Genomic DNA, 12,989 nt, shown 5'->3' on the forward strand with positions numbered 1-12,989 from the left:
GGTGATTATTTCTTATTAGACTTGTATTACATGGAGAGCAAATTTTTCACTCTCCTTGGTTTACTATAGATAAAGTATCAAGCCCTGGATTTAGGCTCAGTAGAAAAATTAACCCCACGCCCGATGCGAGTGTAAAAGTTAAAAAAAGAAAAAAAAACTTCTCTTATAACAATAACTCCAAAAATCTTTACATGTGGTACATAAATATATCAAAACCTTGAAATCCTTTGTGTAACACAACCTCAGCTTGTCTAGCATTTGCCTTGCCAATACCACATCTGTACAATAAAAAGGTGAACGGTGAGCAATAACCATCATCGCCTAGTGAGTATAATATATAATATGCCAATCAAGTGTGCTGTTTAATCCACTCTATAAATATATATCATAATTATATCCAAAGCTTTAGCCACATAATTCCATATCACATCGTCCCTTCACATATTGGTTAACTCCTTCATAATATAGCTCACCACATGACCCTTAAATTGGCTTTGCTGCTCTATTGTCCCTGTGTGCCATATAATTATTCCTCAGATAACCTAACACTAAAGTTCTCATGCTTCATGAACAATCTCAAGAATCCACACACATATACTAGTTGAAAACAATTACATCAAATCAAACATACTTGACCTGAAATAGAGAGGTATTTAGAAATAGAGTAAAATCCCATGATAACTCTTGGTTTTAGTTCTTAGAAATTAAGAATATTTTGAACACATTACATAAACCACTCACCTCGATAAAAAGAACATTGGGAAGACAAGTATTTACCGAATCACACCACGACAACCAATTACTTTCTTTCTTTTCTCTTCTTCTCATTATTTACTGAGCTCTCTCACTTTGTGTTGGACCCAAATTCACGCACTGTTGTGGATGGTGGTCGTGGACCAAGTTAGTGAATGATTTTAGACGCAAGCAGTGGTATAAAAAAATTGAAGTACTTAGATTTCGTTACCATAGATAAACCCTAGATGTGTGTATTTATATCGTGGGAGAGAAACCTTTTTTAGGATAGAATCCTCGTTCTAAGCAAAGAGAATTCTGGAGGATATCTAGAAGTAGATATTTCACTCTCTGAGGAGTTATGATTACTGGTGGCCTAAGCCAATTCCTAGATTGTAGGAACTCCAAGACTTATAGGATCTGATTGAGTCCATATTCGGATCAGATCACCTATCTTGCAGAACATGCATGGTCATTCATTGGAGTCGCAAGGACTCCACCTATTACCCTGAAACAGAGTGATGATGGCACTGCTACTCTATCTGATACAGCTCCGCTCGAAGCTAATAAGTCTATAATCGGACTTTTGAGGTAACTGTATTCGGATCAACCTTACTTTGGCCCTAGAAAATCATGGTTACAAAATTGCCCCTAACTATCCATCTGAGAGGCAACCTATTTCCCTTGAGGATGAATTGTTATCCAAAGACCATCATTTCGGAGTAAGCTAGATTACCTATCGTTTAGTCTTCAGTTTCTTGTGCGATGACCTGACTCTTGACATTAAGGTTGGAAAGTTGAGTCGCTTTTATTTCCTTTATGCATCCTCTAAAATGTGCAAAATCAAACGTAATAATGACAAATGCCTCTGTTTTTTGGTATTCGCTCTAATCTTCACACACGTCAATCTCTAGGTAGACGACTCTTCATTTTCAGCAGTGAGATCTTTTAGTGATATGTTTTTAAATAACTGTTTCTCTTTTGAGATCTTCACAACCATTTTTGTTTTTGCATCATGGAACTTTCATCATTAATGGATTTTACTTGAAAAGAAGCCCATTTTAATTTTTTAGGTGAAATTTTTTTCATTCAACACTTGCCTTAATAAGTTGGTCATAGAAGTAGTCATACTCTGGGTTGGAGTTAAGAGCCACCTTTGGATTATTTCCTGATCGCCCTTTCGACTATTCCCTTGAATGGCGTAGAGCCTAGATTTTAATGATAACCCACAACTTTGCTAGTTGTTAAACTTTTCGGAGGCCGGATGATGCATTAGACTTTTGGGTCAGGGTGCCATATGCCTGTGCCCGTAGCCCGCCAATCGTGGCTGAGCTTATTACAGTTCAAGGCCCCCAAGTTGTTAACCGACTAACACAAAATGGGCTAAGAGAGATTCCTCTGACAGTGTTACTTTGGATTTTTAGACTTGTAATCATATGAGTTTTCAAAGTTTATGCTTTGTTTAGATGAGTGAGGTATTCTTCCATCACCAAGGAAAAAAAAAAGGAAACAAATATTGAACATAAAACAGATAAACTTCATAATTGCTTTATTGGTGAAGGAAATAGGATTGATTAGTAAATAAGTGTGATTGAATCCAGGAATGATTGCCTACATATCTCTAAGAAGGAGAGTCAAATCATTGATGTAGTTCTAAGAAAAAAAAAAAAATAATGTAAGGTTACATCAGGGATACTTTTGACGATAAACCTATGGTGGGGCATTGAGAGACGCGATATTGCAATTGAGTTTAGAATAGGCTGCCTAAATATCCTGAGAAGCGAACCAAATTGTGTGTAGTTCGGATTGTACCTTTATCTATTCAATCTAAAGGTGTTATCGAAGGGTCCATCTTACGATGATAGGTATTGAATTTCTCGTAGTCCGCCTATTATCTCCTCACCTTTTAGGGCTTCACGTCCACCATGGTTGCAGTATATGTTAAGAGTGGTTTTCTTCATCGATCGTTGATCTTCATAGTCGGTATGCTTATTCGACCTATCCCTGTTTTTTGGGTTTAACTAAGCCCTCCTTCCTTGCCTTGTCCTTGACTAACTCCCAGCAATGTCCCTGATCTAGTAATTTTTTTAATATGATATCTCAGTATGCGGCAGTTCTTAGTAGTGTGACCGGTGGTTTTGTGGAAGAAACAATACTTATTCGGGTTCTTCTTCTCTAAGTGTTACGATAGTGGTTGGGTGCCGCATGAATGGTTTGTTTTTTATGCTATGCAGTGTAGGATGTAGACAATGGTGTTTAAATTAGCGTACGACTTTGGTTTAGGTAAGGCTTATTTGTCTTAACAACCTCCTATGCCAGTTTGTTGTAGGGAAGAGGAAAGAGTGCCTTTATTGTTCCTTCTCATTTCAGTTCTCTTGGTTTGGCTCTTGTTCTCCTAGTATTGTCATCCTAATATCTAGCATTCTGCTAGAGTGGTGTAATCGTACTTCTTTTTGTTCATTTTCTAGGAAAAAAATGAATGGACGTAAAGGGCTTGGTTAAACACCATAATGTTCAATCTATCATTTGGCATCTCTACCTCTGCCAGCTCTGAATGGAAGCGCTTCAGATAGGTCCTAATGCTTTCGTCTCTGGATTGATGAGTCATTCTGAACATGGCTGTGTGACGTTTGCGCACATCGCCAAGTAGGTGTTTGTCAAAAGGTCAGCCAAACTTTCAAAGAACTCAATAGATCTAGTTGGCAGCTCTGATAACCATCTCATCGTCGGTCTCTCCAAGATGGACGGGAACATCTTGCACATCCAAATGATATTGTTATTGTACAATGACATAACGTTCTGATAATGCATAATGTGATAGTCTAGATTAGAATCTCCGCGATAAGACTTGAATCGAGTCTAGAAAAACTTTATAGGTAGAGACATGTCTTCATTCACCAACGAGAGGGGATTTCTGACACGGACAGTCGGTCTACTAGGGATAGGAGGATGACATTCTTTGATCAAGCCTCTGACTTTCCATGTCCAGATGATCTTAACCCTCTTATTCTTCTGAGGGTTCAGGCTTATTGAACCTCAGGCAGCGAAGTTTCGCGATAATTCTCACAAGCTTTACATTCTTTTCAGCTCGAAATTAGATTAAGACCGTCAAAAGTTGATTCTTCCTTTCAACTAGTGTTAGTTAACTAACACCAAAACAGTGAGTACTGCGCAAGGCCTAACCTTTTGATCTTTTCTAATTGAGGTATCCTGTAACTTGAATGCTCATATGCATCATATGCGAGCAATCTTTTTCAGTGTTTGACTAAAGTACAATCATTTGTGAGATTTTGTTCTACAAACGAGTTTAAAAAGTATATTGAAAACGAGTTTCCGAAGAGAACCTTAATAAATTTCAAAAACATTCACATAAGTAGGATCTTTAGCAAGTAGTAAGCACTTAAATAGTACAATTCGAGTGTACCCTATTCTTTCTCATTTCGAGAAAAAGATGCGGGAGGAAAAGCAAACTAAATTTACTTATAAGGATTAGTTGAAATTTGGAAACTTAATCTAATTAGATGCAAAATACTTGCACACGTGTGGATCGTGATACATAAGCTACAAAAATCCATGCTATATAACTAAACTGCATGAATTCTGAAACATATACTAGCTAGTAGCTAATGGTTGAGGTCACTAAGCGAATATCTTTTTATCAGAAATTACTTCAAATATCTTGACGATGATAGGCATACGAACATTCTCTTGTTTTGGGTCAACAAGTTCATCATTCCATTTCAAATCCATTCCTGGACCTTTCTCGTCAAAAGTGAGTATTATCTTTTCAATCATTCCCATCAGTTGTTTATTTGTACTAGAGAACTCCACATCTTATCACCCAACCCTCTGATAGACCCTAATAAGTTTTCCTTTTCTGATGACAACTGAATCACATCTTCAAGTAACTTTCGTCTTTCATTCTTGAGCTCCCCAATCAAGGCATCTAAGTTTATTAGCTTTGTCTTCATTTGATTAGTCAGTCTCTTCATTTTTTGCTGTTTTGTTTCCAAATTAGCTTTAACCTCCAATGCTTGCTGTTTTGACTCACACAAGGAATTTTGTTGCAATTCGAGTTTCTGCTGTATATTACAGATTTCCTCCTCAAGTTCCATAACCATTAATTTCTTTTCTTTAATTCAAGTGCTCACATAACCTTAACAACTGTGATTTTCTCCTAAGTTTCGTGAATCATATCAATTTTTACTTGTTTCTTGGCTAGTTGTGATGAGAAAAAAGCTAATGAGCAGTTAAACTTGTGTTCTAAAGACTTCACAATCTATATGAGATCATTCGCTCTTTGGTATTTCTCTTCGACATGTTGGATGAGTTTCTCTTTCTCATGATCAAATGTTCTCTCTACATCAATTTGTGCCATCACGAGACGTGCAAATTCCCTCATCAGTGATTCCTACTCTAGCCTATTATCTCCTCACCTTTTAGGGTTTCACGTCCACCATGGTTGCAGTATATGTTAAGAGTGGTTTTCTTCATCGATCGTTGATCTTCATAGTTGGTATGCTTGTTCGACTTATCCCTATTTTTGGGTGTAACTAAGCCCTCCTTCCTTGCCTTGTCCTTGACTAACTCCCAGCAATGTCCCTAATCTAGTAATTTTTTCAATATGATATCTCAGTATGCGGCAGTTCTTAGTAGTGTGACCGGTGGTTTTGTGGAAGAAACAATACTTATTCGGGTTCTTCTTCTCTAAGTGTTACGAGAGTGGTTTTGGGTGCCGCATGAATGGTTTGTTTTTTATGCTATGCAGTGCAGGATGTAGACAATGGTGTTTAAATTAACGTACGACTTTGGTTTAGGTAAGGCTTATTTGTCTTAACAAACTCCTCTGCCAATTTGTTGTAGGGAAGAGGAAACAATGCCTTTATTGTTCCTTCTCATTTCAGTTCTCTTGGTTTGGCTCTTGTTCTCCTAGTATTGTCATCCTAATATCTAGCATTCTGCTAGAGTGGTGTAATCGTACTTCTTTTTGTTCAGTTTCTAGGAAAAAAGTGAATGGACGTAAAGCGCTTGGTTAAACACCATAGTGTTCAATCTATCATCTAACATCTCTACCTCTGCCAGCTCTGAATGGAAGCGCTTCAGATAGGTCCTAATGCTTTCGTCTCTGGATTGATGAGTCATTCTGAACATGGCTGCGTGACATTTGCGCACATTGCCAAGTAGGTGTTTGTCAAAAGGTCAGCCAAACTTTCAAAGCAGTCAATAGATCTAGTTGGCAGCTCTGATAACCATCTCATCGTCGGTCTCTCCAGGGTGGACGGGAACATCTTGCACATCCAAATGATATTGTTATTGTACAATGACATAACGTTCTGATAATGCATAATGTGATAGTCTAGATTAGAATCTCCGCGAAGACTTGAATCGAGTCTAGAAAAACTTTATAGGTAGAGACATGTCTTCATTCACCAACGAGAGTGGACTTTTGACGCGGACAGTCGGTCTACTAGGGATAGGAGAATGACATTCTTTGATCGGGCCTCTGACTTTCCATGTCCAGATGATCTTAACCCTCTTATTCTTCTGAGGGTTCAGGCTTATTGAACCTCAGGCAGCGAAGTTTCGCGATAATTCTCACAAGCTTTACATTCTTTTCAGCTCGAAATTTGATTAAGACCGTCAAAAGTTGATTCTTCCATTCAACTAGTGTTAGTTAACAAACACCAAAACAGTGAGTAATGCGCAAGGCCTAGCCTCTTGATCTTTTCTAATTGAGGTATCCTGTAACATGAATGCTCATATGCATCATATGCTAGCAATCTTTTTCAGTGTTTGACTAAAGTACAATCATTTGTGAGATTTTGTTCTACAAATGAGTTTAAAGTACAATCTTTTTCAGTGCTAGACCCTAATAAGTTTTCCTTTTCTGATGACAACTGAATCACATCTTCAAGTAACTTTCTTCTTTCATTCTTGAGCTCCCCAATCAAGGCATCTAAGTTTATTAGCTTTGTCTTCATTTGATTAGTCAGTCTCTTCACTTTTTGATGTTTTGTTTCCAATTTAGCTTTAACCTCCAATGCTTGCTGTTTTGACTCACACAAGGAATTTTGTTGCAATTCGAGTTTTTGCTGTATATTACAGATTTCCTCCTCAAGTTCCACAACCATTAATTTCTTTTCTTTAATTCAAATGCTCACATAACCTTAACAACTGTGATTTTCTCCTAAGTTTCGTGAATCATATCAATTTTTGCTTGTTTCTTGGCTAGTTGTGATGAGAAAAAAGCTAATGAGCAGTTAAACTTGTGTCCACAATCTATATGAGATCATTCGCTCTTTGGTATTTCTCTTCGACATGTTGGATGAGTTTCTCTTTCTCATGATCAAATGTTCTCTCTACATCAATTTGTGCCATCACGAGACGTGCAAATTCCCTCATCAGTGATTCCTGCTCTAGCCAGTGAATTTCTTTCTTGAGTTGATCTAATTTCTTATCCTTTTCTTTTGTGAATTGGAGAAAGATTGAATTCTTTGACTCAAAGGACATCGATGTCTCTGTTTTCGCATAATTAGTATCTTCGAGCTTCTGCTCTAGTAACACAATCTTCTCCTAGAGGTTATCTATTATTTCGTATTTCTCTTCGAAAATATAAAGATTTCTATTGCTTTATGGCTTCCTCGACTTCTACCTGTGCAAGAAGAGAAGAGAAGTTTCCAACTCTTTACACATTACAACAGTTGCTTCAAGATCACTTTTTAAGCGCTCTGCACTCGATTTCCATATTTGCAATTCGAATTCAATTTCATTTCCTACGAATATTTTTTCAACCAACTCAACGTTTGTTATCTCTAAGGCATCATTAACTTCTTTGAACTCTCTTTTAAGAACGCTTTCCACCTGGAAAACTTGATAGTCAAAGCAAAGTTCATTCTTTGATAAGTCCTCCAACATTTCCTTATACCTCCCAACTTCTGTCCGCATAAGAAGCTGTTGGTTGTCAATGAGATCCATAGCTTCAATCTTCCTTGATAAAGATGCTGCATTTTCACGCTCTTCTTGAAAACCTACTTGTGCCTTAAAGATACCAAGTTTTAAAACCAATAACATGATGGAAAGCTCTTCATTTTCCAACTTCAACTACATAATTAGAAAATGACTTGATTCCAACTCCATCTTGATCTCTTTTATCATTGTATCTTTACTGTTTAACTCAAACATATAGTTTCGCACATCATTCGTCATATTTTTCCAATTAAGAGTTGAATACAATTTTGTTGGCCTGATTTTCTGTACGATCCAGGTGCATGTGCTTCACTTCCATCCTTCGTTCTTTTAATGCTGCATCTTTATTCTCTGACTCATACTTATTGTTGTTCAAGTCTACCTTCATATTTACCAATTGAGAGCTCAATTCAGCTTCTTCATCCATATGATTAGCAACAAATTCGCTGTGCAGCTGCTCCAAACTTTTAATGTTGTTTCATAGCTGTGCAGCTGCTACACAAAGCTTGTCGTGTGCTTCTTCTAGATGTTTAAACTACTCATTCTTCCGTTTTAGTTGATCTTGAACATTCTGATTTTCGTCCTCGAGTTTGAGTATCACCTCATCTGTTTCTCTAAGCTTTTTGGGTGCATTAGCTTTCTTTTCTTCTTTTAAACATTTCTTCTGTACTGATGGACGGCCTTTTAGACCTTTAGTCTTTTCTTTGTGTACACAAATTGTTTGCTTTTGATCAATTTTCTTCATATTTGCCTCATCTAAAGCCAACATTATGTTCATGTCTTCCAATTTTTGGCATTTCTCAACACAATTAATTCGACGTTTATTGTTTGCAGCCTTGAGATGTTGCATTATGGAGTCTCTATATTGCAAATTGCATTTAAAATCATTTCACATCTGCTATGCCACAGAGATCACCTCAACTTTTTCATTTACTTCCTAAGTCTGCTTCTCAATTTCGAAACTTGTCTTCTGGAAAATTTTAGCTGCTTTTTGTGAGTTTTCCTCCAACTCTCAAATAGTTTTGCTTTGTTTTTATATTCTTCCCTAAGCTTCTCAAGCTCAACTTCAACTTCGTCTAGCTCTTCATAAACCGTTTCCATAGTTTTCCTTTCTAATAACAAATAAGACCTATTTGCAATCACAACAAAAATTCAATATCTAACACATCCCACATTCTTATCACATTAATACTAAGGATAGTATAGCACATGACAACATGAACTGAAAACAACGTATTTGAAATGTTAGCATTGGAAATGGCAAATCATGTTTCGAAAGCTCAAGAACCGAAAAAACCTCTTTCTTTCTGTTCTTTTGCTTTCCTTACAAGATGAACCATACTTTATAAGAAATGTCAAGAATTTAGCACAATTAGATAACAACTTGAATAAAAGGGGTTAATAATTTCTTGGCTGATAAGATAAAATGGATGAAACCTAGAACAGAAACTCTAGATTTAACCAAGATTTGATTACATCAAGATTGTTGGGATATATATACATACCAAGAATGTATCTCCTTCTATTTTTCACAAAGAGAGTAATTTGGAAAGGTTCAATCAAATCGTTGCTCGAATTAAAATAGAAATTTGAAATCCATATGAATGAGTTAAGAGTATCGGCTAACGCCTGAATTTAACAAATTGCCTACCTAACCAAATTTGGGTTGAGCTCGAGATTATGAATTCAACCATCCAAACAAAGCTAGAACGTAACATGCATTTACACAAGAGATATTGGCCTTTGGTTGAGACCATCGGTCAAGTTTAACATATAACTTTACTGTGTCAATTTCACCTCATTGTCACAATATCTATGAAACTCTCTTTGATGCTTTCTCCACATCATGTATCCTTCATACTTGTTCTTGTTGCTCTTGCACCAAGACCACTCAACATTCCACTTCATTTGATCCAAAGAAGGCATTATTTCTGGAGAAGTAGTGGAGTTACCAACAAAATTACCATGATGATAATTTTTACCTTGCTTTGTTCCCTCGATAGTTTATTACGTTAAATATGGATTTCACCCAAATAATTCAGCATCTTTTGTTTTGTGCAAAAAGATGTTAACTGCATAAATGAGGGTGTTTGAGTGTGAGTTCATTGGAACAATTTCATGAAGGCTTGATGTTTAGGCATTTGATTACTTCCTAAATGATGATGAAAATGTAGAAGAATGCACTCTGAATTTGAAGGAGAAAGTTAAGAAGTGTTGCAATTTTGGGAGGAGTGGAGTTTTTTTTTTTCTCAAATGAAAATTAAAAATAACGAAATAGTTGTACAAAATTAGGTCAACTACTTTTCATTTTGGAAAAACCAAAAAAGTACCCTTTTTTATTTTTTTTAATTAGGTTTATTATTTTATATGTTAAATAGTGTAGTATTCCACTCAAAGCTTGTTGTACGTTCAACCAAACCAAAACAATCGAGATTTTATAATGTGCTGCAATTGCACTTGATTGATTGTATACCATTGTAATACATTTTTTTGTTTTTTTTTTTTTTTTTTTTTTTGTCAAAAGGTAAATTTTATTACCAACAACAAAGACCCAATTATAAGTAAGCACAAAGAAAAAGTGGACCTTTCAAGCAAAAAAGAGACCAAACAAGAGTTCCTGCCCAAAACTAGAAATAAACCAAAAGAATAATTGAGAATTCTGCTTCCACCGCTGCCGCAATAGTACATCTTGATTAGCATGATCTAATGCTCCCAACAAACACCATAAACTCAACCAAACAACACCTCAGAGATGAAAGGAAAGAAGACTCCTTCATTCAACAAAGAGCACCTCGCCGATCTCAGCCACCAATTGAAAGAAACTAGTGGGATTACCACAAGCGACACATCCAATTTAAGTAGGCATGCACTAAAAAACAATTCTTTGAGCAACACTTGCATATATATTAACAATTTAAGTAGGCATGCACTAAAAAACAATTATTTGACCCATGGAATTCAAAGCCTAGTGAATGGTGAATCAAGGCTTTTTACAAAGTTAAAAGAGAAAGATTTGTGTTCACAAGGTCACTCCTAGCTCTTGGATATTTCCTTACTCCTTGACTCTTTGCTTCTTGAGGATGCAGTAAATCAAATCTCCAAAGATTCCACCATGAAGCATTTAAGTCTACACCAAGGATGGAGTGTGAAGAGAAGATGGATGAACCTGGAAGATGAAAGAATGCTAGCAATTTCTCCTCGTGGTGGCCGGCCTCCTTAGAAGAAAAGAGAGATATGTTTCCCTTTTTAGCCTCAAAAAATCCTAATGAGGTTAAAACAATACCTTCAATCTTATACCCGTTCACAATTAAGTGGCAAACTTGAAATTAAGCCATAACCTTAATCAAGGCTGGCCTCCCTTATTTAGTGGACTTTTTGTTCATTTTGTTTAAGTTGTCTCACAACTCAAGCTCAATAGGCCTCATAGACTAAACACCCATTTTGACCACGAAACTTGAAACAAGCTTAAAGCTCAATACAAACTTATTCGATTAATTAACTAATTGATTAATATAATTTAAAGTTTAACAATTCCAACGAGAATAATAATAAAATAAACATTCCAAAGAGAAAAAACCATTATTTTATAGGAAGAAGATGGGATTTAAAGCAAAAGCAGGAGATCCATACCAACCAGACACAGATGAGAATTTTATGATGAATGATAGGAGTAATTAGAAACGATCAATTTAAAAAGGCTTAATTGTATAAATAGTTCTCGTGATGATATGATATTAAGATGATAGCGCATGTAGTAAAAAAAACCAAAATTCCTTAATCTCTTTGTTAATCCCAAAAACAAAACTGTGAATTTCTGCACTTCTTTCGTTGTGGTTCAATAGAAATGCTCTCATGATTGATCAAATCAAGTAAAAATGCAATTCAATACTAATCAGTCCCTCGTGTTTTCTTTATTCATAGATTGTTTTCGTGCATGTTTTGGAGTGGAAGGAGACTCTGCATCTGCTTGTAATGGCCAGCTCATCCATCTCCTTCTCTCTATGATCTCCTTACTTCTGTTTCTTTCAAATGATGTGAGATGACATTGAAGAACCAGTAAGGCCTTCCTTCCCAATTAATAATCAAGGACCTGTTTCTATTCAAAACACATGTTAGGCCATTTAAAGATCTAGTTGGTATAAACAGATTGAAAGCGGAATCAACTCTGTGTGTGTGTGTGTGTGTGTGAGAAAGTGTTTTTACCGCTTTACTAAACATGGGCGTTCGATACATATACACTTGAGTCAAATATGCGACAAGAGTAAAAATAGGGGTTAAGTTTACCCAAAAATTGATATTATCCTTCTTCTTTTCCCAAAGCATTTTCCTATCGACTAGTTGTCAATAACCACAAGCTAATGGTTCAGTAATAAATAATGGATTATGAGGTTTCTTTAAAACTAAAAACTGGAGGTCTTGGGTTTGAAACCCGCTGCTAGTGTGGAAGCCTTGTGACCAAGAGGAGGTTGAAATGTCTCTGTGAGTCTTCCTAACTCCCAAAAATGATGGATAATCATGGCTTGCCACCAGTTGTCATTCTTAAATAAAAAAATAAAAAAAATCAACTATAGTTGGTGGGTGGCATGGTGGTGCCATCCGTATGAACATGAATGCTATATAAGATCATTCACCATGTGGTGTACTTTTTGGTGTCAAAAGAAGGTTCCTTTCATAATTTCAATTTATATCATGTTTGGTAATTTTGTATGCATCCGCTAGCAACTAGCAAGTCGTTGATTTCCTTTTTTTGCGGCATACAGCACAAGTTGTACCACATGACATGCTGCTGGCTCTTGTTCTTACACTATTGTATCCAATACTCAAAGATGCTTTTGCTTGTGTACACGAATCACCAATACTTGGCTCCACAAAAGATTGTCAATGCTTTCCTTTGCAAAAAACTTCGTACTTGTGAACAGAATTATTCATAATATTAATATAAATACTTTGTAAAGATTATCCTTAAAAAAATCAATAAATTTGTGTTCATTTAGTCATGAAACTATATAAAAATAGATAGTTGGAATTTGTAAAAGTATTACAAACTGTCTATCGGTTTATATATTCGCAACAATTGATTGGCTAAACAATTTTAATTTTAATTTTTTTTTTGCACATATTATATTTATAGAGCAATTTATAATACAAACAATTTCGATCATAAACACAAAATAATGTGGATCGACCATGAAATGTTCTGAACTTTTTGAGAAGGAACTCTTTCACAATTTTGTGAAGCCAAGCATTGTTGGCCTTGCATATGTTGAAACTTGAAAGTCTAATTTTAATTG

General features: G+C 35.9%; 1 pseudogene; it reads right to left on the minus strand.

The window, feature by feature from the left end:
• Positions 1 to 4,371: 4,371 nt before the first annotated feature.
• On the minus strand, positions 4,372 to 8,799 carry LOC137724851 (uncharacterized protein At4g38062-like; annotated as a pseudogene).
• Between the last annotated feature and the right edge of the window lie 4,190 nt (positions 8,800 to 12,989).

Source organism: Pyrus communis, chromosome 15 (assembly GCF_041283825.1).
Source record: "Pyrus communis isolate YQ-2024b chromosome 15, ASM4128382v1, whole genome shotgun sequence".
Taxonomy (NCBI): Eukaryota; Viridiplantae; Streptophyta; class Magnoliopsida; order Rosales; family Rosaceae; genus Pyrus; species Pyrus communis.